The 25,009-nt window shown below is 42.1% G+C and overlaps 1 long non-coding RNA gene across 11 annotated transcripts in view; it reads left to right on the top strand.

Annotated features, from left to right (window-relative positions):
• LOC107319941 overlaps positions 1-25,009 on the top strand; it is a 204,153-nt gene that overhangs the window by 79,276 nt on the left and 99,868 nt on the right. For all 11 annotated transcript variants that reach the window (XR_004308758.1, XR_004308757.1, XR_004308761.1 and 8 more), the window contains exon 4: positions 2,355-2,437. This is a non-coding gene — a long non-coding RNA (uncharacterized LOC107319941). The remainder of the gene's footprint in view (positions 1-2,354; positions 2,438-25,009) is intronic.

Genomic DNA, 25,009 nt, shown 5'->3' on the forward strand with positions numbered 1-25,009 from the left:
TTAGTGCATCCAGAAAATACTTCTATAAATTGAAGGGAAAATATAATTTCAACAAGTGTGTATGTATGCCTGGCTTAGTACTGAAAGAGGAGAACAGTGGTGACTTACGCTGCTCAAACAGTTATTTTGTCTGCCTTCTCTTTTATTTTGAACTCTCATTTAAACAATCCCATAAGTCTTCTAATGCTGATATCTACTCTTAGGTTGTAATGTTTCCCTGCTGCCTAGTTAAAGTAAGGTGAAAAGAAGCCTCGTGTTCCATACATTTATTGAGGAAATTTTTTTGTGTGTGCAGTTCACATAAAATTGCATCAATTCGGCTCATGATCCAAAGTGCAGTTCCATTAACAAAGCTGCGCTCTGCCTTTTGTGTGGGTTGTTATGCTTAAAACCTGTTCCAGTTGTTGTGCCCCACTGAAATAGAAGTTTTGCAGGTGATTTAGTTTAGTTCATTTCCAATTCTGTTGTATTTTCTTTGTTTGTACCCTGAATAACTTGGTGGAAACTATTTGATAGAATCGTTTTCATTTTACCATTTAAGATAAAACTTGTTTTGAGAGTAGAATGCATTTATTTGGTAAAAAAATAATGCAGTTATATAGAATGGAGAGATGATTTCTTTCCCTTACTTTCTCTTTGTCATCTCCCCTCTACTTTGAAGCCTATAGAAAAAAAAAAACAAAAACGTTTTCTGTAGATTATGAAGAACCCACGTGGCACTGTTTGCCATTTCTGTATGGCCTCAAGGGCACTGAGACCCCTGTGCATGCAGAGCTTTTGAAAATAACAAAACAAAACTTGTTTCAGTGTGGAGTTTATCATTCTTCCAAAGCAAGGATGTGCACAATGGCCTAGCTCAGAGCTCGCTAAGCCAAGTGTAGTTTTCAGAGGTGCCTTGTGGTCAGCTCTCCTTCCAGAGTCAGAGGCTGCTGACTCCTGTTGGTTTTAGAGTGGATGCTGTATTGGGCTTCACAAGGACATCTCTGAGGAAGCCCTCCATGACTATCTAGGAGTGATGCATTCAAAGTGAAACATTCCAGCTTAGCAGAGCTACCCCATGGAGGACACCCTATGGGACTGTTGGGTTTATATAGATTTCAGTTCTCCTTTGCAGTTCATTGGCTTGGCCAGACCTGAGTAAGGCAAGTTAGTTTGCCATTGAGTTGACAACAGTCCTGTCAGTGAACAGGCCACAATTTACCTGATGTACTGAGCAATTTAATCTCATGGCTTCTGTGAATGCTCCAGCATTTTTGCCCATGATGCTCTGGTGTCTCTCTGCTAGAGTCTGGAGCAAGGGCTACCCTTTTTACAGCACCTAATGTGGTAAAGTCCTGGATCACGGGCAAGCAAGAGTTACATAAATGGCAGTAATTAAGCTACCTCACTGAACCTTTCTATGCTTTTGTGTCATAAAGTCTGTGCTTTGGTGAGGAAAAATGAGGAAACTGGAGGAAAACAAGAGGGGAAAAAAATTCCTTTCCTGGAGTGTGGACTGAGAAGTTGTTTTTTCAAATAAAACTGGAAAACTGCTGCTGTTCTTTCTGCCATCTCCCACTTGAATAGACCACTGGCCTTGTACTTTGCTGCTGGCCTGGGAAGGTCAGCGGGGACTTTCCTCACCTTTGCTATATGCTGCTGCTATTATGAGCTCTAGCATGCTGGAGAGTGTGCCCCATTTTAGAAGCAGCAATACTGGACATCTGCTAAGACATGTTGCTAGCTATAATAAGTGATGGGCAAGGGAATATCCTGCATCCCTGTTTTCTCACCTCAATAAGCGTTGAAAAATGGCCCATAGCAATGTGTACATGACCTGCTGGAGGCAATTGCTTGGTTTCATTTTCCATTTTCTCTCTCTCTCATCTCCTCTTCCTCCTGCTCTAACATTTCTGTTTTCATTTCCTTCTGCTTAGCCTGTTTGTGAATTTCTTCACCTTTTAGAATCTATTACCTGAATTTTAGGGTATGTTCTTATTTCCAGGTACAAAACTAAGATACTGCATAGATATTAACATAATCATAGGTCCTTTTTTTCCTGAAATGTGCTTTTAGGTATCACCTTGGTCAGTAATTTAGTTGAATTGGATAGTGACAACACATTGACATTGTTAAGGTTAATGACCCAATGATTTACAAGACAAGGCACATTTACCGGCAAATGGATTTTAGTAATTGTTCCACTGAACAATGAGAATAACAATTTGTACATTGATCCACAAAGTCCTACTGCAGAGCTTCTGTTCTTCCTTCGCCAGTGTCCCTGTCCATAAATTCACTATCGTTCAATGTTTTGTCAATCCTGCTGTATTTTGCGTTGAATTTCAGATTATTTCTTTCAATGTGATTCACAGCTTTTCATGCCGGTATGGAACGTGGCTGGGTAAGATGGTGGCAATTGAGGACAGCAGAAGATGGGAGGAAAGAACTTCTACAGGTAGGGCAGTGCTTGCTATAGTCTGCATTGAGCTTCTCCAGTCAGTGGTAAATGGTTGCATCTCTTTGACACGAGTTTAATGTCTGTTTCAGTCGATTTGGATTGGTCTGTGTTTCTTACCAAAATGCTGTAGGAGGCTCTGCCAGTGCAGTAAGAGAATCCTTTACTCAGGATTATTATCCATATTAAACATCTTTGCAGTCTTAGACAACACAAAGGAAAAATGTCCTTTCTCCTGGAATTGATGTTCATTGTCACTGGTTGAAGTACATTCCTTTAGTTATCTCTTAAATCCTAGACACTGTTTATTTACTCTAACAATTTTTCTTGCTGTGAGACTCATAATCACTCCATTCCTTTTGCTTAAACCTTTTAAATACTATGGCATGAATGACTTTACTAATGCCTGGGTTTTTGTGAACATTGAAAACTGACTAGGAATGATGGTAAGAAATCTTCAGCCAGTCAAAGTGCCTGGTTGTAACTTATTTAAATTTCTGGGTAAAGATCCTCATTGTAAGAGATGGTATTTAACATCCTTATTAATTAATTATCATTGGAAAATAGCTATTTAATCAGCATTGATCTGTTGTAAGGCTTCATCATCTGGCATTAGCCCAAACACAGAACAGATGTGTTTATTGAAGGTGGTTGTCTTTCCCTGCAGTATTATTGACATTGTTATTATTTCCATAGTGGTAATGGGCCAGTAACTGTTGGCTAGGTACTCTTTGTTACAGCGCACTTTATAAACTTAATTCTATTGTCCTAAGCTTTATTAGCCATTGATTTCTTCAGTTGTCCTTTTGCTTCCTGTATTAATTTTGTGTCATTCTTGGTTTCTTGTATATTGCTGCCAACTTTCTCTTTTACATTTGTTGTTTATTTGCATTTCCACCAAGTTATAACTTTCAGTCCCTCATGGTGCCACAATGAGATTGTTTGTTCCAAGCATTGTTGTGATTATCAGTGATGTGTTCTTCCTTGCATTGCATGTGCTTTACCCAAGAAAGATTGCAAGACTTTTGACCTGCAGCACTATAGCATTGTGCTTAGGCCTCGACTCACACTTAGACAGCAATATTTTAACTGAATAAATGTTTCTCTTCTTATCATCAGAAGTGAAAAGAAAAAAATCAAAGAAACAATGACATTTTAAAATGATTTTGAGTTAGAATGACGTATGGACTAAACAGAAATGGCTTTTTTATTTTATAAATCTTATTTTAAACAGGAATATTCTGGCTGCTTGTGGTGGTACATCGATGGGCTTCTTGACAGCTGCATAGGATATTTATTTGTCTTAGTGGGCCCATGGCCTGCAGAGCAGGAAGATACTGAGGATGCAAAGGCTGGATGGGAATTAGGTCTTTGGCTTTCTGAACTACCGACTGCAATTTCAGGCAGATTTTAGAAACCCTGGGATACCAGAATGAGTGGGAAGAATGTAACAATGGAAAGTACTCTCTCGGTTTTAATCCTTAGTAAAATACAGAAACAAATGATAGAAAAGAGCAAGCTGTAGATATCAGGAGAATTTCAGAGCAATGAGTAATTACTTTGGCCTTTTAAAGTACCCATCATAGCAGAGAGTTGAATGAAGACTTTGAGACTGTGTTTACAAATTAGAAAAGGAAGAGACATGATAGAAAGATGCGCTTAAGAAAAAACTGTGCAGAAAGAAGCTTGAAGAATATATTAACCTGTCTGTCAAGTGTTAGGCTTTACTGCGTAATAAGAGGCTGGGCTATATGTAAAAATCCTGCATGTTTCCTCATTTTATGTGGTTCAGGCTTTTGCAGAAAGAATATTCAATGAATTAATCTCTAACTTTTCTGATTATGTTTTAAATATTTATGTTGTTAGCCTCTACATCTTATAAATCAGAGACTTTTAATGGACTGTGGCTTATTAAATCGTGTCTTTTCTGTCAGTTTCATCAGTGGAGTGGTAATGTCAAATGAAACCACGCTAGCATTTCATTCCCTTTTGTGCTTGAAAATACCCAAACCACAGTCCTACATTGATGGATGGTTTTCTTTTTTTCCCCCCATATCTGTTTTCAGGTTATTTTCATATCTCATTTATATGGATGTGGATTTTCACTTTTTCCCTGCCAATTAAACAGTCTTGTATTTGCTCATTGTTATAATTACTTTCCCAAACTTGTATAAAAGGGTGTGTTACCACCCGACTGTTAGGTTCAAGGATACGGTTAGTATAAGGAAAACCTTATTTGATACAGAGAACTGCATGGCATCCGGGTTCTGTTCAAACTGTATTCACATACCTTTTTGATTTGGTAGCAGTGCAGTCTTTTTTCTTCCATGGAGCACTGCTGTCAAAGGGAACACTGCACTACCTACGTTGTTCCTTACAATATGGGACGTGGCTGATACAGGGCAATGACTTCATGTTTTTAAGGTCTTCTTACCAGCAGCCAGGCAGGATGTGGCTAGGTTTCAACACAGTCTAAACCGAGCTGGGTCATTGAAAGCTACCAAGAACTTAATGCTTAAATAGATGACGTAGAATATTTGCTTACTAGGCAACTGTGAATAGCATTCAAGAAGCTGAACACATAAGGAAGCTGAGATTGGAGGACGAATCCCCAGATATGATCAGCAAAGACTTCAGGGAGGGCAGTTTCAGTGGAGTTTGTGTTAAGAGAGGAAGGAACTGGAGGAGAAAGATAAGGTCAAATCTGAACAAGAGCACAAAGGTGATTTTGGAAGAGACTTGCTGAAAGGTTAGAGAGCAGCATGGCTGTTGGCTCCGCTTAGCAGGAGTTGCTGTGCCCGTGGGGTAAGTGAGGTGGAGGTGCTGTAGCAAGGAGAGGTTGTAGGGATGGAAGCAGTGTTGACGTCTTTTGCCCTTCCTCTTTGATGAAATTGGATGGTGAGAGCAGGTGAGCTGCTTGCAGTGTGTGGGTTGGAGTTGTACTGCTGGCCATTTGATGAGCAAAGCAATGCTGCTACTTGCAGTGCTGCCCACAACAGTAGGAAATGGGTGAGAGAAGGAAGCAAAGGCAGCTCTAGTGAGTTTGGTGGGCTCAGAGATACCCAGGGACCAGACGCTGTTCCTGGGTACTCAGAAGTGCAGGAGGATTTTGTGCAAGTCTATGCAACCCTTCTGTCCCTGAGTGCCGAGGTGGTTTCCTGTCCTCATGTTCTCCCTTTGCAGATACAAGCCAGCCTGGTTCTTTCTGCACAGTGATTTTCTCTCTCTACCCTGATAATCAGTTCACTGTTTCCACTGCTGCTTTCCCGGGCTTGTCAGCAAGCAGTGCAAATCAAGAGATCTGTACTTGGTCGATTTTGAATTAGCGAGTTTGACAAATGTTTTCATTTGAGAAGGCAAGCTGCCTCATTGTGCTTGGTTTAACACGAGCACATTAGAGTGACAATGCTGGATTTAACTTTAGTTATCAACACTTTCAGCCCACATTGGTCTAAGTAATTGTCCTGTTTATACTCTGACAGGTTAAAATAATGTATTCCAGAATGAGTGCGCTTCTACTGAAGATGAAAAACAGCCCAAGAGGGTTATCAGCTGTTACTGACTGTGACAAGCAGTGTGAGCTAGATGTATGGATAAATTGCTATTGCTCCAGAGGTTATTCCTATTAGCAGGAGGCATGTAAGAAACTCTAACAAAGCATTAATACAGTGAAGCTTCTAAAAAACCTTGTCTGTCCTATCCGGGCTCAGGACTAATGGGATGTTCCAGCACGTTCTTGATGCTGCACTGACAGGTGGTGATAGACTTTAAATAAAACAGAAGCTCCGCAGGGCTGCTGGGAAGTGTTGGGCAGCAGAGAGGATTTAAAAGCTAATTGTAAAGCTAATTTTAAAGAAAATACACAAATAAGCACATTTATCTGAGATCTAAACACAGATGTTGCTCCTGGATTTTTCTTTAGGCAGAATCAAATAGTGTTGTATAGAGGGGATCTTGGCAAAGTAGGTATAAAATTTTCTATCTATAAAGGAGATTTTTGTTACCCCCCCACCTTCCAGTACCGAGGCCATCTGGAAAACAATATCACAAGTACTGAGAAATGGAACTCAAGAGCTGAACAGTGTTAAATGGCAGCTGCTGCCATGAGCTCAGTGCAGGTGGCTCCATGGATTTCAGCAGTGTGGTCCTATTTGTGCCCTTGTGTGTTACCTAACTTGTGCCAATGCAGCCTGCAGAGAAATCTCACACATAGGCTTTGTCACTCTAAACAAGGAATAGCATAGAAATTTATTTAGCAGCAGAAACATGTTCCTCTGGAGTTATGCAATGGAATCATAATTGCTTGTTCAGTAAGGGTGGGAGATTTTGCCATTATTTTTTAGGAGACTCTGTAGGACTTTACGTTTCTTAGACTCATGTTTGTTACCTGTGTCCCAGGAATTGTTTCTAGAGGCACTAAGTAGGAGCGAGGAAATGAGGGATGAAGGCGTGCACTTTAATCATATGTTTCGTCATAACATCTGGTATGGAAATATTGATTGATATCTAACTTCAAGTGGGAGTTACATATCAGAATAAGAGGGGGCTAAAGCTGAAGGGGAGATTGCAGCAGCCTATTTGTTCTTCTATAGGATCTGATCTTGGAGGACTGAAAATTGCCACGAAGGACAAGAAAGCAGTGCTGTAGTAACTTCTGGCACAGATGCTTGGAACTTCAGACGGGCATGTTGTGGACCCACATTAATTGGAAGGTTGGTAAGGAAGGGAGGAAGATAACGTGGTTTAAATATGACAGCTACAGATGCAGAAGAAAAAGGGAAAATCACCCTATAATGTGGAGAAACATTGAATAGCTGTTTGAGCAGTAGTTTTAGTCAGTTTTCTAGCCAATCTCTTAAGTAAAAAAACAAACAAAAAAGAAATGAAAAACATCTCCACAGCAGCTCTTATATTCACCTCCCAGAAGAGAAAATCTGTTTAGTTTGCTTATTGCTTGAGTCCTATTTCACAGTAATTAGAATACAAAGCTCTTCTGCTGCTGTAAATTGGCTGTCTTTCTGATGCTCTTTATAACAAAGGAGCCTTATAAATATAATTTCATGAGTATTTTGACATCATCTTAGAAGGCTGGCTGTAGTGGGAGTCTTTGGGAAGCAGAGGCCTTGGACAGGACTGGAGCTGTTGCTTCTGTTTTCCGACGCATGAGATAGTCTTAAAGCACAGAAGAATAGAAGTGGTAAATGGCAAAAAAATAACACCAGTATCCATCATCGTTTTATTTTCTTCTTTTTCTCCTTCTTTTAAACTTGAAATAAAAATGCAGCTGCATAAAAGCCCTGCTTTGGCAGGTGTGCTCCTTGATGGATATTGTGGACAGCTCCTGGCCCACAGGAGTTGTGTGTTCAGCGAACATCCAACCTTTTCTTGGCCAGCAATGGGCTGTTGCCGTATCAGTGCTGGTAGTTAATAGGGAATAATTCTTCAAATTACAGAGCCTTTGTGCTGAAGGAGGTCGGTGTGTAACAAAAACATGGGAGGAAAGAGGAATGTCAGTGCTTGCATGCTCAGTGAAACAGGAACTGGCAGATATTGGTCATGTTTGCCAAACCTTATCTGCAGTGCATTCATTTTAATTCTTCTTTTTTAATAAGTGGCTTGGATTTTAACATTTTACAATGCAATGCTTGGACTTGTTTGCTACATCCTGCCAAGTTGGTTCTGTTTAAGTATGTCTTCTGGCAAATGCAAAAGGTTTGGGTCAGGTGTCAGGGTCAGTGTTGATTTTAAATGGCTGTCATGGGGAACCTGGTATTTAAAATGGGGAAGGGAGGTGAAGAGGTCAGCTGCTCCCTGTGTCCTTCCGGAGGCTGCTCGTGTTAGCCTGGTGTTTATTCATGAGGAGATGAGTGTTTCTAGGAGGCACACAATATAAATATTTAGCACTGTCTGTGGAAAAGGAAAATATTGTTGGAACAATGTCTTCATTTGTCAGAGGAAAAATAGGGACTAATTTTTTTGAGAGAGATCACAATTAACTGCTCCCCATGAACTGTTTCTCTAAAGATTTCAGGCAGATGGATGTTCTTGCAGCAAGAAGAGTGAATGCCAATTGAGAGGAACATGGTTCCATTTATAAAGCCAGAGAAATCATTCTGTCAGGCAGGATAGAGGTACACAAATTAAGCAGGTATCAAAATTATATCGTCTCTTCAGCTGCAACTGCCTCTCAAAAACAGACTATGGACAGGAATAGGTAAGCAGGGTCTCAGCAAGCCATAATTTAATTCTGCCAGTGTGTGACTACAGTACTAGGCGCCTGCTGATGGCAGCTGCAGACAGTGCTGCCCCTCTGCCCAGCAAACCCCTTTCTCTCCATCACTGAAAAGTTGCATCCTGTGGTTCCTCTGCACAGAGCTTTCCACAGAGTCCCCGAATCTCTGATGTGATGCTGAGGTGGCAGGGCTCTTCTGATTAGGAAAGGTTTCTTTATCCACAGAGAACTGCCTTCTGTTGCAGTGTAGCAGAATCACAAAATTGTAAGGATTGTAAGGGACATCTGGAGATTGTTTAGTCCAACCCCATGTAGCTGCTAAGTTGAACAATTCCATGTTTCCAGAAGAAATCCTCTGCTGTGAGGAAAGCCCTCTTAGCACAGGCATAGCACAAACTGCCCCCTGTAACTCCATGTTTTGGTGGCCAAATCTGGGAACTTTGATCTTTTGTATGGAACCCAGTTTTGGTCCAAGGTGGCAGCTCTGCAAGCTAAGAGTATTCACTGTATGTACCTAAGGTGGACAAAGGGAGGCAGCAAACAGCACAGGGTTATATTTGCTTTGGAGCAAATCCAGGGGGAAAGTGCTGATGTTTCATCTCCAGCCTGAAGCCTTGCTCTCCATGGCATGCAGGTTTCAGTGCAGCCCTGAGCTCCTGAGGCTCCTGCTTTGCTCTTTGTTCTGCCACCCTTTGTAACCAGAGGCTGCGTGTTTGGCAGAGGAAATTGAATTGGGCTTTAAAGCGTAATTAATAGAAAAATATCCCCCCAAATGTTTCTGAAGTCAAGAACATGACAGGCAACAAAAACTGTTTGCTTGCTTTCAGAATTCTCAGTCTTGTAGGAAGATGAAAAATAGTCAAAAAACCAGTCTGTACTTAATATTCTTAGCCACGGTTTTTCAGCTTTTGACGTTTGGAAGTAAAGTTGAAGGTTACTGAGGAAAATTTCAGTTATTGCCCTCTAACTTTTGACAGCATTTTCCATGGACTCTGCTATGCCCAAACTATTTTCTGCGGAGCTCATTCTTTAAAATTCAGTCACTTTTGCTTTTTCCTCATAAACATGTATGAGCCTATGTCTGGCCTTTGGTAAAATAAGAATGAGGCCTATTCCCAGCTTAAATCTTACTAACATCCAAATTTCTTGCTAAGCCTCTGCTGCTGCTGAATTTAATCTACTGTGAATTATCAGAGTTCAGCTCCTACTATAAAGTAGATCTGACCTCTGGCTCTGCGGTTTTCTTTATTATCATTTCCATGTGTTTGTTCATGGACTTTTTATTGTCCAAAAGTTCTTGATGGCTGGATCAGGATCTCTCACCTTCTTAAGTGATGGTTGGAAAGTCTGAATAGCTTATTACTTTGACTTAGAAAAGAACACTGAAAAGAAAAGGTTTCATTTTATTCCTTATTATTTCCTTCACTGTTAATTTTTCATCCTCTTGGAAAATACTGGAATGGTGAACAGTTTCAGAAATGGGTTGAAAGTTTGTGTTCTTGCATTGTCCTTTCTCTAACCTCTGCTGAACTGCTGTTTTGTAACTTTTAACAAGTACAGTAAATGACAAATGATATCCCTCGAGGTTTATTCATTCCTATTCTCATCTACTGCCATTTAACTTGATTGATTTCAGCACACATTACAGCTTCTGGAAATGCTCCCCAGCCAATTCCTCAAGGGAGACAGCAACCCCACAGGATTTTTTTAGGGCCAAAATTCACAGAAGGGGACCTTCAGGTGTGGCTTTAAGTAGGCAGTTGCCTACTGTGTGAGCCTTTGTGCTCAGCCTGGCTTCTCTGTCTGGTGGTTCCCGAGCCTGTGATGTCTCCTGTGTTTCTGTAGATCTGCCCTTCTTGCTGCTTTCCCAGTGCAGACCTTGGCTGCCCTTTAATACGAGAATCTTTTACGAACACTGCTTACGTGCGTTGTACGGCTGCAGGGTAGGAATGATGCTTTGTTAAAGGGTGAGCCTTGGGCTTCCATCTGCAGATAGACTGATGTGCTGGTTTGAAAAATGCATTTGCATCTTCATGGGATGTGGCAAGCAAATGTGAGGCTTTCTTTTAACTTAGGTCTGTATCGTTCTGTGTGCCCTTAATGATTTCTCCTTCTGCCCTCTTCTGCCCCGCTGTCTTCAGTGTTTTTCTGCAGTCGTCCTGGGTGCTCTGTAGGGAGGATGTGAGGGAGCTGCTGGAGGGGTAATGCTTGCGTTGGAAGCAATGTGTATTTTCAAAATAAGTTTCCCTCCCAGATTTCTAAGACATCTAAATAATTATTTTCTTTGAGATGGATTTTTTTTTTCTTCCCTGTAGCATTCCTGCTTGAATTTATTTTCTGTGAAAGAAAGAGAGACTTTTCAGGTCTAAGAATATTGCCTTGGAAATTGGTTCATTTGCAGTTAGGGCTAAAGAGATTATTTTGACTGTTCAATCCCTCATTCGGGGGTGGGGGGAGGGTGGATTTCCCTCCTCCGCAGAGATGGAGCACTGCGCCTTATGCAATACTTCGTTTATGTCTACTCAGGCAGAGACGGCTGAGCGTGCCACTTCCCACCTCTGTGGGGAAGCCTTTACCTTCTGCGGCCTGCCCAGTCTAACCCTTTGAAGCTTGGGCTTCAGATGAACATTCCAATGCAAGGTCTATTCTATCTCCATGCAGCTGTCAGCCTTTGCGGTACAGCAGTGATTCCCCATGCACTATGGTCTGAGATCAGGATATCTGCCACAACCTGTGTTCAGCTCCCTGCTGTCCTGAATGTGAATTCTTCCTTTTTGGCACTAAGAGGGAAAGAACTCTTAGAGAGTTAGGAAACCTGGAAATATTCCTAGGATCTTTCTTTTTAGATAACTAACTTCCTATGAAGTATTTTTAATGCAAGATGGAAAATACTAAGCATCAACTGAAGTATTGTCCCCAAATGTAGAGGCTACTGGTGATAATTGGCCACAGTGCTCTTTACCATGCCCCACTTTGTATCTCTGACATGCAACAGTCTCCTGGATGATCTAAGGATCTGTGTGAAGCATAAGGCACGCATAGAAACAAATAATCATTGAGGCTGGAAGAGGCCACTAAGACTGTCTACCCCAGCCATCAACCCACCCCTACCATACCCATAACCAAGTCCCTCAGTGCCAAATCTCCATGGTTCTTGAACACCTCCAGGGCAGGTGACACCACCTTCTCCCTGTGCAGCCTGTGCAAAGAAAGTTCCTTTCCTTCTGCAAAGAAAGTTTTCCTAACATCCAACCCGAATCTCCTCTGGCTGATCTCAAAGCTGTTACCTCTTGTCCTGTCTCTAGCTGTCTTGTAGAAAGGCATCCCAGTTGCTTTGGAAAGCTGTACAAACATGCAACGCCTGTCCTATTCCTTCCTAAAAGTAGGTAATGTAACATAATTATATCAGTGTTGAACTGTACTGAATTCAACTGCTTACATTGCTCTGCTGCTCATTCTTTAAGAGAGGATCAGAGAGCAGCTCAAGAAAATAATTTGTGGCTTAAAAATATTCACCTCCCCTGTTAGTAGACTGAATCTGATTTTACAGCAGAGAATAGAAACATTCAGCAGAGTTGCCAGTGGAAATAGGGTCCGTTTTTTAACTACGAGTGTAATTAATTACTGAAACAGCTAAAAGGAAGAAGTGGCAGATTTGCCACCAGTGGTGTGTTTAAATCAATGAGGGAGGTCTCCTAAAGACTCAGAAAATGAAATTCCAGTTATTGTACAGATAGAGCTCAAACTGAAAAATCCAATGCATTAAGTATCTCTTTTGGCCTTAAACCTCTATAAATTACATCTGCTTTCTCGATCTGCAGAAGTTTGCAGGAATCTGAAAACTTCAGTTAATATCCTCTCAATTGTAAAGTCTTGTAGTTTTGCTCTAAACCCAAAGATTTCAGAGTTTCAGATCATTTTCTCAAGCTCTCTGCATCTTCCCTATTCCCTATATTCCCTGTGTATATTTCCCCCTTACATTAAATTCTTTTTATAACTCTTTTATATTACTCTTTTGTACCCTTTCTACACTGTAATCATTTCTTCATCATAATTCTCTCGTTGCTATGTGATGTTCCACCACTCAAGTGCTTTTCTTTGATTTAGCTGTTAGTATTGTTTTAACTCTTTACCTTCTGCGCTTGACATTATTACTCAAAATAAGAACAGACTCCGTTTTCCTAAATAAGATTCAAAGGTAAATACTGAATGAGTTGTAGTTGTGCTTAGAGCTGTGAAGAACAGCTGAGCCCACCTGCAGTCTGCCTTGCTTTAATTTAGTCACTGTTTCCTAGAATAGGCCCTTTCCTTGGAGTTAGAGGGAATTGCTCGGGTTGCTTCAGATGAGGCTGGCAACAGCTGACTAGCAGCAGGGCTTTGACTTTGCATTTCCAAATCCACTCTGTGAAATGTGTTCCATAAAATGGGACAATATCTGAAGCACATTGTGTAGAAAAGCCAATGAAATGGTATATTTTCAGCCATGTGTGTTCTGTTGCAGCTGGGCCAAATCCCATATTCCTGAGAAAGCTTCTGAGCACCTCAATTTGACTGAACGTTCTGATCTGAGTTTGCAGAAGGAAGCAGCCTCCTGCCCTGTTTGTAAGAGGACATCACTGCAGTGTCCTGCAGATGTAGCTCCTTGCTAAATGCCCTTGCTGCCAACTCCTAACAGTGTGTATGCCATTTGTGCAGCGCAGGTAGAGCTCTGGACACCAAACTGCAAAGTCTGCAAAGGAATATCCTACAAGGCACGAGTGCTACTCCAGGTGCAGCTGAATTCACAGGGGGAAAATCAAACATCAGTGTTAAGTGTTAGTCTACACCTCTGTAAAAGCCTGCTTGCTGTGTGTCTTTTCTGCTAGATTTGCCAACACAAAAAAGCTTTCCTGAAATTGTAGTTGCAGTGGTGCCAGATTCCCTGTCCTCAGCTGTAGTCCCCAAAGCACTGTTTGGAACAGCATCGTGCTAATAACTTCACTGATGCTCACTTGGCTGATGAAGTGGTTCCTGGTGCTCTCTGAAGGCTGGTTTGGAAGCTGTGCTTTGGGAAGTGAGTGCACCAGTCACTGCCTCGCTGCAGGGATGGAGCACCGGCTGCTCTCAGGTGGGAAAAGGAGGAATCTGTGAATTCCCACATCACACCCGAGCATTAGGAGGCAGTAGAAGGATATTGTATTCCACTGAGAGCATAGCGTGAAAAAGGCAGTACCAAGGACACAAAGTGGAGCACTCAGAGTTTGCCAAAGGGTCCTGCAGTGCCCAACAGCTTGCTCAGTCGGGCAGTAGCCTCTGAGAACTGTTTGATCAGCTAATTAGCAGCTGCTCAATTACCAGTGATTTTTTGGGGGAAGTAGCCCTGTACTCGGCTCTTGCAGTGCTAGGGTGAATCTTTTAGGGTACTTTGCCATTTCATTTAGCTGCTTTAAGCAGCAGAACTAAGCTGTCTAATAGTGTGGCTGATCCTTGTTCCAAGAGCACCTATTTGACTTTTTAGATTTTATTATATTTTAATTTTTTTTAACTCTCCCACTGCTTTTCTAAGGCTTGCTTTTTATGTGGGGAGGGCTGCCAGGTAGGTACTATTTTAAAACTGGCCACATCCTTTCATCTGTCTCTTCAGCTGGTGAGTAGCACTGAGCTTTCTCCTCTCTGTTGCATAGGGTTAATGTAAGCTTTTAGCAGCTGTTTTTATCTGGGTATCAGAGAATACTGCATTACCGTTGCTAGCAGTAAGCACACTTTGTATTTCCTCTGTAATCCCATCATCTTGTAGCTTTCTTTCACATACTGAGGCTGCTTATTCCCTTCTGTATTGACTGACCTCAGACCTGTGTATCTGTTTCTGATAATGCAGCTTGCCTTGCTTACTTGCTATGAATTACCTTGGAATAATTGGGCTGCCAGTTGCTAGGTGTTGCAGATGGGAAGCTGAGGCTGTGTGTCCTAGAACATTGGGTTTTGTTCACATATAATGGCTCTGAGCACTTCAGGACATCACAATCTATGTATGCATGGGCCTGGATAGAAAACATTTCCCATGTAGTTAATGGGACCATACTGGCAGTCACATGTGGCGTGTTTAAAGCCTTATTGTTCATAGCAAAATGCACTTAGTGGTGTCTCAACAAACACTTTCTCCTTCTAGACTCTGCAACATAACAGAGATTTATATTGTGTCAGGGGAGGTTCATGTTGGATATCAGAAAAAATTTCTCTTCAGAAGCAGTGGTGATGCATTGGCACAGGCTGCCCAGAGAGTGGTGGAGTCACCATCCCTGGAGGTGTTCAGAGACCATGGAGATGTGGCACTGAGGGATGTGGTTAAGGATGGGGTGATGGAAATGTTTGTTTGCAGCAATTTGCTTCATATACAGACTGTCCCAGCTGTGCTGTTCTGTAGTTCATTTACAGACATTCACGAACATCCCTCAAGTGAGGACAGAGATACCAAGATGCAGCCATCAGCTGGTTACCCAGGAGCAGTCAGATTAGTCCTCCTTTTCTGCTGTGTTAAATACAACTTGCAATGCTTCCCCACCATTTTCAGGCATTATTAGAGCTTGCTGCATGAAGTATTAAAGAGGCGCTCTCCATTTATCCACATTAATGATTCAGTGCAAACTCCTGCCTTCCCATTAATATCCGCTAACCTCATTCAGTGATAAAACTTGATTTAGTCTCCAAATTACCTCGGCACAAAATTTCTTGGAGCTGCACTGCCTAATAGTTCAGGGCTACGTGAGCTGTTATGATAGCCAAATAACAACAGTGGCAGCATCTTTTTTAAGGGCTCAGTGGAAAGGGAAGAAGGGGAAAAAAAAAAAGAATCAATCCAGCGCATAAAGAGAGACACAAATAAATTGCTAAACAGTATAATCCAATGATACCATACATCTCAGAAATGAGTGCCTCAAAAATCAATAAAAATTGAAATTGAAAAGGGAAGAATTGTAGTTGTCCAGATGCAGGTGTGTCGATGAGAACTGCAGGAGCAGGCTCCAGCCAGGCTTGAGGAAGGCCTGGGTAAGGGGCACAGCTGGAAAGGGGCTGTCTTGTGCATTGATGGGGAGAATAGGAGAGTGAATGGTGTCCCTGGCATTTGAGGGGCTGCAACACATCTGTGTTTGCAGTGTGACTGCTTCCTTCCATCTTATGTGGCAGCATGACATGGTGCCAGGCCTTGGGATGGCAGGGAAAGGCACCACCTTGAGGCATCCATGGTTCCAAAAACTCTTGTAGCTTTGTCTTTGCCTGTAGTTTTGTGGCTCCCCAGAGATGCAGTGCTGGGCAGCCCTCCAGTGTCTGCTCTGGAGCTGTGTGGTCTTGATGTGTGCTCCGTATGGAGTAGTTGTGCTGGGCTCACTGATCTATGGTGGTGCCAGCATCACTGGTCCATAGGTTTGTTGTGAAAGAACCTGGCCCAGTGTACTGACTCACAGTGTACTTGTTCCCCAAGAATGAGTTTGAGATGTGTACCTTGTTTTTCTTAGCAGTTTTGTTTGTTTTACCTTGTCTTTCCTATGGGAAGATGGGTGTGGCTATTGGTGGCTGAGAGGTTCGTTCATGGAGACCCATCAGAGTTCTTCAATTCCTTTCTGTTTTTCTGTCATTGAATAGAATCTCAGTCCTGCTATAGAGCATGAGCAGACTCAAGCTGTGCTGCATGCTGGTACAGATCTGTTTTCTACCCTGTCTGGTCGTCTTATTGCTCCCTTTGGAGTCTGCTGGCAGCAGATCAAGCGTGGTTTGTCCTTCTTGGTTTGCAGCAGCCTGCTGTCTACAAAGATTTGTGAGAATAATGGTAGGGACATTGCCTCACTCCAGTAGCAATTTAAAATGTGTGCATTTTAAAACAAACAAGCAAAATAAAAGAAAGAAAAAGAGAGGCAGAAATAAGCAGAGAATCGGGTAGGGTGGGCTCCTGCCAATCACCTGGCGAGTGAAGGAAGAACTAAACAATCCGGAGAGAAGTGAGTAGGACAGTCTGAGCCCAGTGATCCCATTGAATTGAGTCTGCTGTCTCCCAAATGGTATAATTTAAAATCATTTGCTGCAGTTTTAGGCAAGAATTATTAAATGAATATTAATCAGTCATTAAATTCAGTGAAACTGCTTCTTCATTCGGGGCTGAATGAGGCCATTTGGCTGTGGCACATTCAGCATGTTAATATGTCTGTAAGAGAGCAGTTTCTTCCCCGCTGGAGCTGTGCGGTGCACTCAGCCCCAGTAACAGTGGCGGTCCTTCAGACCATCGGGTGATGCTTTTGAGGCTGACCATTTGCAGTCTTAGGAAATATCAGCCTGTCTTTAATTCCAAGTACAACCCTATTCTTTTCTCTTTAAGGAAGATTTGGCATAATGCTTTCTTACTTCTCTTGCTATGTGCCCAAAGGCAGCGTTTGTCTTGCCTTGCTCCTCTGACATTCCTCTTCTAGTTCTGATTCCTGGGCCAGGGGAACATCGCCCAGTTCCTGCATCGTACAGATGCTGAAACATTGAGGGAAATCTGCAGATGTCTTAATGGTGGGTGTACTTTTACTGCCAAGACACTGAAGACATTGCACATGAAGGAGCATATGCTAACAGTTGGTTGGGAAGTAATCACTTTGAGCATCTCTTTGTCTTGACCTGTAGTGTGTCAGGGAAGCAGCAGGTCCCTTGTGATGGGTACAGGATGAGGGACAGGTTGCTACCCAGAGCCCTCAGACATCTCCCCTTGCAGCTTCTGGGGCTTCATTGGCCCTGGGGAATCATGAGGGCTGTTCACATGAGGCCATTAACCAGTGCTAACTAAACACAATCTGTAATCTTTCCAGAGCTATTCCAGTCCTCCAGCTGTTTTTGTGAATACTTCTACCTTTTCCCACGTGTAGCAACAAAGATGGGGGAGAAAAGAAGCTCTGGAGGAGTTCTTGCAAGCCTCTTTCCCTATCCAGCCTCTGGCAGTTGTAGATGAGATCAACAAATACTAATTAAACTCCAGTGTATGTTATAGTGAGCTCCAAGAAGAGCTGCCTGGCCCTGTGTTTAGACTATATGTCAGTAATAATTATCATTGAAAATAGTAAGAAGGAAGACCTTTTTTTTGTTGTTGTTGTTTTTGGGTTTTTTTTGTTTTGTTTTGTTTTTTTTTGACTTGGCACTTATTATTAAGTTGGGGAAAGAGCAGGGCTCAAAGCTTTCTAGCCTTTCTAGCCTAAGTCTCGTGTATGTGTGCATGTGGATTTGATGTGAGGGCAGCAGTGAGTTTTCATTAGCCTAATATTCCTGGAAAGGGTGTTTTGCATGGAGAACCGTTACCCTTGTAATGATTCTGCAGGTTATAAAGGCAGGCATTATAATAATGTGGGTTTTTTTAACTAAAGAAGTCTCTTTTTTGCATGTTTCACTGAGAATTTTTTTTTTCCCTTATCAGACCTTCTTTTTAATGATATATAGAGGGAATAAACCAGAAAGAAACTACCAAGCCCATGCAGGGAAAAAAAAATTTACACATTCTCTTGCTCTAAGGTCTGAAATATAATGAATCATTAAACCTTGAAGTCACATTGACATTACCGAATGGGTTTGAAATCAGCTTGGGTGTGTGAAGCTATAGAAAACCTGCCAAGTGACTAAAACAGATACTGATGGTGATGTAAGAAATTGGAAACATCTATTAAACAGACGCAGCTTTCCCTTTCCTAAAAGTTATTTGTTGGGGGGTAGTGCAGCACTTCCCTGGTGTGCGTGTGCTGCGGGGGCATGGCCACGGGCAGAACCTAGTTAACTGAAAACATCACAATCGATACAAAGCACTATGTTTTCCATTTACTCCTGGTTTTTAGGGGTTTATTTTGTTGCTGCAGGAGAAGGCATCAGTTCAATATCAATTCACCTTCTGGGTGGGGAGAGGGATACAGATATCAGCCTTTAATGTATGATGAAGTTTGTGACAGCACTAAGCTTACTAACATTTAGACCAAGAGCTGTTTGGTACAACACAGGGCACTGGCTAATCCTGTGTCCAGTAAACAGGCAGAATAAGTAGAGATCTGTGTTGATACGCTTTCTAGCTAGGAACAAGGGGTTATTTCCTATTTAGTCCTTTCTCCTGTCAGATCACTGCATACCAGCATTTCTTACTTAGCAGCTGAATTGAAGCCTGGCCACTCAGCAGGGTGATGTAGGGATGTCTTGCTAATGGATGGGAGTGCTTTGAGCTAAGGGAGCAAATTTATCTCTCTGTTTGTCATGTGGATGAGGTGGATCACCTAGTACCTCCTAGCCTGGTGTTTCTTCATAGACTCATAGAATTATTTGAGTTGGAAGAGATCTCTGAAGGCCATCTGGTCCAACCTCCCTGCAATGAACAGGGACACCTACAGCTCCATCAGGTGCTCAGAGCCCATCTAGCCTGACCCTGAATGTCTCCATGGACAGGGCATCTAACACATCTCTGAGCAACCTGTTCAACACCTTACTGTAAAAAACTTCTTCCTTTTATCCAATTTAAATCTTCCCTCTTTTAGTTTGAAACCATTTCCCCTCGTCCTATCATAGCAGATCCTGTTAAAGAGTCTGTCCCTTTCCTTCTCATAGCCCTCTTTTTAGATACTGAAAGGTCTTCCCAGAGCCTTCTCCAGGCTGAACAGCCCCAACTTTTTCAGCTACTTTTCATGTCCTGGCATCTGGTGCTACTAAGTGCAGCTGCCCGAAATCTTTCCCCTCTATGGGAGTTGAGATCCTCTTTGCTTCTTTACCAGCATATGAGTTTGCACTGCAACATGGTGTAGTTGTATGAAAACTGACAGGAATCCTTCATGAGGATTATGTCCTCATGTGTGCATCACTTAACTCCATCCCCCCGATGTAGAAATGGTTGCCAGACAATGAGTGCCACCATCTTGGGCTCTTGTCACTGTTACTGTAGTTTTGTTGCTTGGTTTAGTTCTTCTGAATCTGAATCAATCTGAATCAGATTGCCTGGTGTCCCATCCAACATAGCCTTGACCGTCTCCAGGGATGGGGCATCTGCAGCTTCTCTGGGCAACCTGTGCTGTGTCTATGGCCCCTTCTGACCTGCTTCAGTAGCTTTGCATCTTCCTTGTGTTGAGGGCCCCAGACCTGGACACTGTACTCTGGATGAGACCTTACAGGGGCAGAGTACAAGGGGAATCCTCAATTCCTTGACCTGCTATGTGTTTCTCTGTTGATGCAGCCTAGTATACAGTTGGCTTTCACAGATGTACACTTAGTCCCCAGGGGTCTGGGCATGGTTCTGCTGAGGTGCCAGCTCCTCCAGCAAGCACATTGAAGTGCTGCTCGGCTGGCTGCCGCTATTATGGCCTTCTCATGACAGCCAGCAACTCTTCAGATGCGGTAGAGTCTATTTTGACCTTCTCTTTTTGGAAGCTGATTGCCAGTTTAGTTGTCCTTTTCTGCCCATTTGAGATGGTAATGTGAGAAATGAGAACTGACAGCACATTTTAAGCGTGAGCCTTGACAGAAATTGGGCATCTGCACATCTTTGTGGAACAAGTCCAGCTGGGAGCAGGGAAGGGGAGGGAAGGGGGAGTGCTGCTGTGACACTGACCTGGCTCTGGCACTGTTTTTCATAAGAAAATATACAACACCCAAAAGTGAAGTCACCAAAGCTTCTCATAACCCAGATCTGAAGGGAAATCCGGAGGCCAATCATTGCTGGGAAGAGAGGTTCATCAAAGGCAAAGAAATGAAATATTATTATCCTCTTTCTCTGTGAGAAAACCTATGTAAAAGGTAGCAGGGGGAATGTTTTGCCAATTCTGGTCCCTGAGCAGTAGTGCAGTGTCTGCCTGGCTCCAGCTCCAATTGTTCTGGAAGGAAATCCCCTTGAGTAAAGCAGCAAATGATCCATTTGCAGTACAGAATACTGGCTTGGCTGTGTCCAGATGGGTCCTGGGCTGTATGTGCAGAACTATGTTAAAAAGGTATTAAAATACGTGAATTACTCACCTTCGTGCTACGTTCTACACTCAACTCCAGTGGCTGTTGCAGCAACTTGTGTGGTCATGAGGGCACAGGAAAGTAACTGGGAGAAGGTGAACGTGTGTATTTTATTCTTCTTTGAATTTAAGGCTAACACCACCTGCAACATGGATTGACTAGGAAAACCTAGTCATAACACTGCAGTAATATCATAACATGTGAGTACAAGGTGTCATCTGGTTTTAGTGTTCTGGTGTCTCCTAAGACATGCTCCTTTTTTTGATGAAATGGTGCCATCCTCAGAAATTAAACACTGTTTATGGAAAACTGTCAAACATGTCACTCTGTTGTAATTATCCAGTTCTTGTTACTGACCACTATATTTTGTGAGGGCATCTTGTATTCCTTTCTCAACTTTGGTCTTGCGCTATAAATGCAGGAGGGTGAAGGGCAGAAGCATTTAGCAGGTTTTTCCTAATAACTGTGCAAGATCCATAGACTTTGATTGTTATCTTTTGAAAGCAATTGAATTTGCTTTTCTTTTTTTTCTTCTTTTCTTTTTCATCTTAGGAATACAGTTTAAATGTACTCCTTGTTTCCCCTATCATGCTCTGCATGTCTTCTCGTACGTGCTTTCAAGTTTAGAAGTTTGATTTATTGTAATTTGTAACCTAGAAGGTGTTCTTAAATTACTGCTTCAATAACATAATCTACTAAAAACTCTGCGATTTTATCTCATCACACCTGTATTTGACAGCAAATTGATCTGACAGTGTTATTACATGTTTTTGACAGGCATATTTGAAATCCTTAAATCCCAGTTTCCTCTTTGTTTCATTACCATAACATCACTGACTTAGCCTTGTGATCAGTTATCCACTTAGGAGGACCCAAACGTCTGCCAGTTAGGTTTCCAGAGAGGCATTTGCTTCAGCTTCTATTAAATACATTCATTTTATCACAGTTTTAAAGTAATAATTAAAAGAGAGATATTTCTTACTGCTGGACTATCATGTGGTTTTATGGAAACTGAAAAAGAGGGAGCTGCCTTGCACTGGTCCATGTCATGAAGGAAGGAGCTGAGCACGGTGCCAGCTGGATGCCTCAGTTCCAGCATTGCCTCCTGTACTCTGTTGCTCTTGTAGGACGTCTATTTTATCACTGCTATGCAGTCTGAGGCACTATATAGCTGTTTGATAGTTGGGTGTTTTCTGATGCTCCTGCCTATGTCAACAGCTTGCACCATCAGCCTGTACAGGAGATTGCGCTCTTGTTTGTGATGCTTGTATTACTGGATCATTATAATTGACTTCTAATTTAATAAGAAGACGTCTTTCAGTCAGAAATGAAAAATTCTTGCAAAATGAGTTTGCCTTTCAGAGAAAAGTATTGTGACGGCAACATGCTTAATATAACACCAAGAGACTGATAAGCACAGCCTGTCTGTGATAATAGCATTCACATTGCTTATTGCATTTGGATAAAGAACAGGGGAAAGCAATACCCTTTTCTCAGAATAAAAGTTCGAGCTTGAGTTTTAAATAGAGAAAAACAAAACTTGGATTCTCTTAGTATGTTAAAACATCCTTTGAGTTGGGGTCTTGGAGCTCTGTGCAACAGTTTTAACTCAAGAAGCAAGGTGTCCCACTATTTGTTGAGTTACACAGCACAGATAAACAGAGCAGGAAAGGCCCAGTGGATTCACAAATGGAGGAATGAAACCTCAGGAAGAGTACAGCCAGTGTGTTGCTATATAAAGGGAGAAAGTGTACTCTAACAAACCTTAATGCTTCTCTACTGGTAAGGCAGTTTTATCATCAAGGTCTGACTGTTTGCTGTGAAATCTGATACAGATCAACTGAATCCAGTGTAATTTTCCAGCTTTAAATAAAATGGGGGTTTTACCCAAGAAGCACAACCATGCTTTTCCACCAGCCCTACTAATGTGAAAGGTAAAGCAGATTTTATTTTCACTTGAAATGTTGAAAGCCAGCTTTGCATCTGAGGGGTGCTGCCATCAGATTTCATTCTCCTGCAGCCTGACATGCAGGTTAGTGTGAAGATAGTTGTGAGCGCCATATGCCTGACAACTTGGCATAGAGGAGTGTGACTTCGGCTTGTGTTTCTCTTTAGATGATGACTAATGAGTCTTAGTCTCACAGAAGGCATTAAAATACAATTACATTATGTTAGATCAGCTCTTGCAACTTCTAAATTACAGTGTGGTAGGCATGATATAGTTCTGTAAGATCTGTGGATGGATTTAGTTTCTTTTTTTCTTGTTTGTTGTTTTCCCCTGCTCCAGCTTCCAGTCAATTTCCTCCTGATGCAAATGTATGTGATAATTCACTGTGTGGACAGAAATGTATTTACTCCTGTATTTTACAAGGCAGATTTTGTCTTGCACTTTTACAGGTTTTTCCAGCTCTGGTAAAGTCTCTAATGAAATTCCAATTCTGTAGTTGACTCATTAAACTCTCGCTCAATCCATCACTGTAAAACTGATTATCAAGATGTTGTCTTTCGGTGTTATCCATCTTGAGTGACTTTTTTGGAGATTGATGCACATTCGTTCTTATGACTGCCTCAGATGATATCTGCTATTTATCTTGATCTCCTTTTATTTACTGTTTTAACTGAGAAGGTTCTACTGCCTGTTTTGATTGAATTTTAATGATGAGGTCTTGACTACAAGACAGACTTTCTGCAGATTTCAGACACATTTTATAAAATAGTATCCTCGGGCTTTCCCTACTGACATGTTTCCAGATTGTCTTTTTCCTGCAGTCCCAAAGGGATTTTGCTGTGCTGTGTGTGCAGCCACCCAGGTGCTGCAGAATTACAGTGAGTTTTAAAGAAGGGGTAGGGAATTACTTGACAGTAGAAAACAATTATTTGCCAGTTTCCTTGCAGGGTCTAATAGATGTGGAAGGGTCAAATTCAAGTGTAAAGGAACGTAAAAGCAGCAGCAGTCTGTAGTTTGTCAGCAGTATCAGTGCAAATAGACCAACATGTCAGCAAAATGCCAGGTCAGTGGTGGCCAGCTCTGGTTAAGCACAGACAAAACCAAACAAACCAAGGAGGAAGAGAAATAAGGTAAGAATAAAAGGGAGGTGTCAGCATTAGGAGCTATGATAGTTTAGGGCACAGCTGGAGCCAGGCAAGCGGGGGATATTTTTGAGGATTGTCTCCAAGAACATTTGAAGGGCAGGACAGAAAAGCTTGGAGCTATTTTGACAAATTAATGGCATGATTGGAGCACAGCTGTACTTTCACAGCTCCCACACCCCACTAATGTGCTGCACACTGCTGTCAGGATCAGGCAGTGAACCTGCAAGGGGGCTGAGCTGGGGGGTCCCCCAGTGTCTCCTGTCTGACCTGCAGCATTTCCCTTTCAAACCCATTTGTTTTGGGACCTACACTTCTCTTTCTTGACAAGAAAAACTTATGCAGTCACTGTGTGACATCAAGGAAATTGATAATTAATAATTTTGTTTTACTCATTTATTTATTTATTTATTTATTTATTTTTATCCCTGCAGCATCCTGTGGTATCTTGCAATAAAACTGCCAGCAGGTGCCTAGGATATATTAACAGCCTCACACAAACAGCCTTTTCCAACAATGCTGCTATAAAACCCAGTGCTCGGGTAAAGCTGCCAGTCCATTTCAGGAGGAAAAATACTGATGCAGTTCTGGGATCATGGGCTTGTGCTGGTCGTCTTCTAGAATACACAGCTGTTCCTGCTCACCTGGAGCACGCAGCCATTTCCCTTTGAGGAAGGGAGCAGTGTTTGGGATGCAGAATCTCAGGAGATGGTGCCTGTATCTGCACTGCTGTGTCTCATGTTCATCCCCAGGGAACTGGACCATTTTGCTGAGGGTTTGGAAGTGCTCACTGAGTGCTGCAGGACCGTGAGCACTGCATCTTCATACATCAGGTTGGATATTATGAAAAACTTATTCTCTGGAAGAGTAGTGAGGCACTGGAACAGGCTGCCCAGGGAGGTAGTGGAGTCACTGTCCCTGGAGGCATTCAAGACACGTGGAGATGTGGTGGGGATATGATTTAGTGGTTAATATTGATAGTAGGTGGGTGTTTGGACTGGATGATCTTGGAGATCCTGTACAACTTTAATGATTCTATGAAATTCACCCTTCTGGATTTATTGGAACTTATGCCAGATCTTTTATAATGGACAGAAATGGAGATGTGCTCAGGTCAGTGTTTACAAGCAGTTTAGTGTGCACCCATTAAATACCTCCTCTGGCCTCCAGCCACTTGTAATATGTGCTGTGCTCTGAGCTCAGATCTTCTGCCTGCTTCAAGCTGTACTTGAGTATCCAACAATGACAGTAAATTAGCTGATGCATTTTAATGTAGAATA

The sequence above is a fragment of the Coturnix japonica genome, chromosome 12 (genome assembly GCF_001577835.2).
Source record: "Coturnix japonica isolate 7356 chromosome 12, Coturnix japonica 2.1, whole genome shotgun sequence".
In the NCBI taxonomy this organism is placed as follows: Eukaryota; Metazoa; Chordata; class Aves; order Galliformes; family Phasianidae; genus Coturnix; species Coturnix japonica.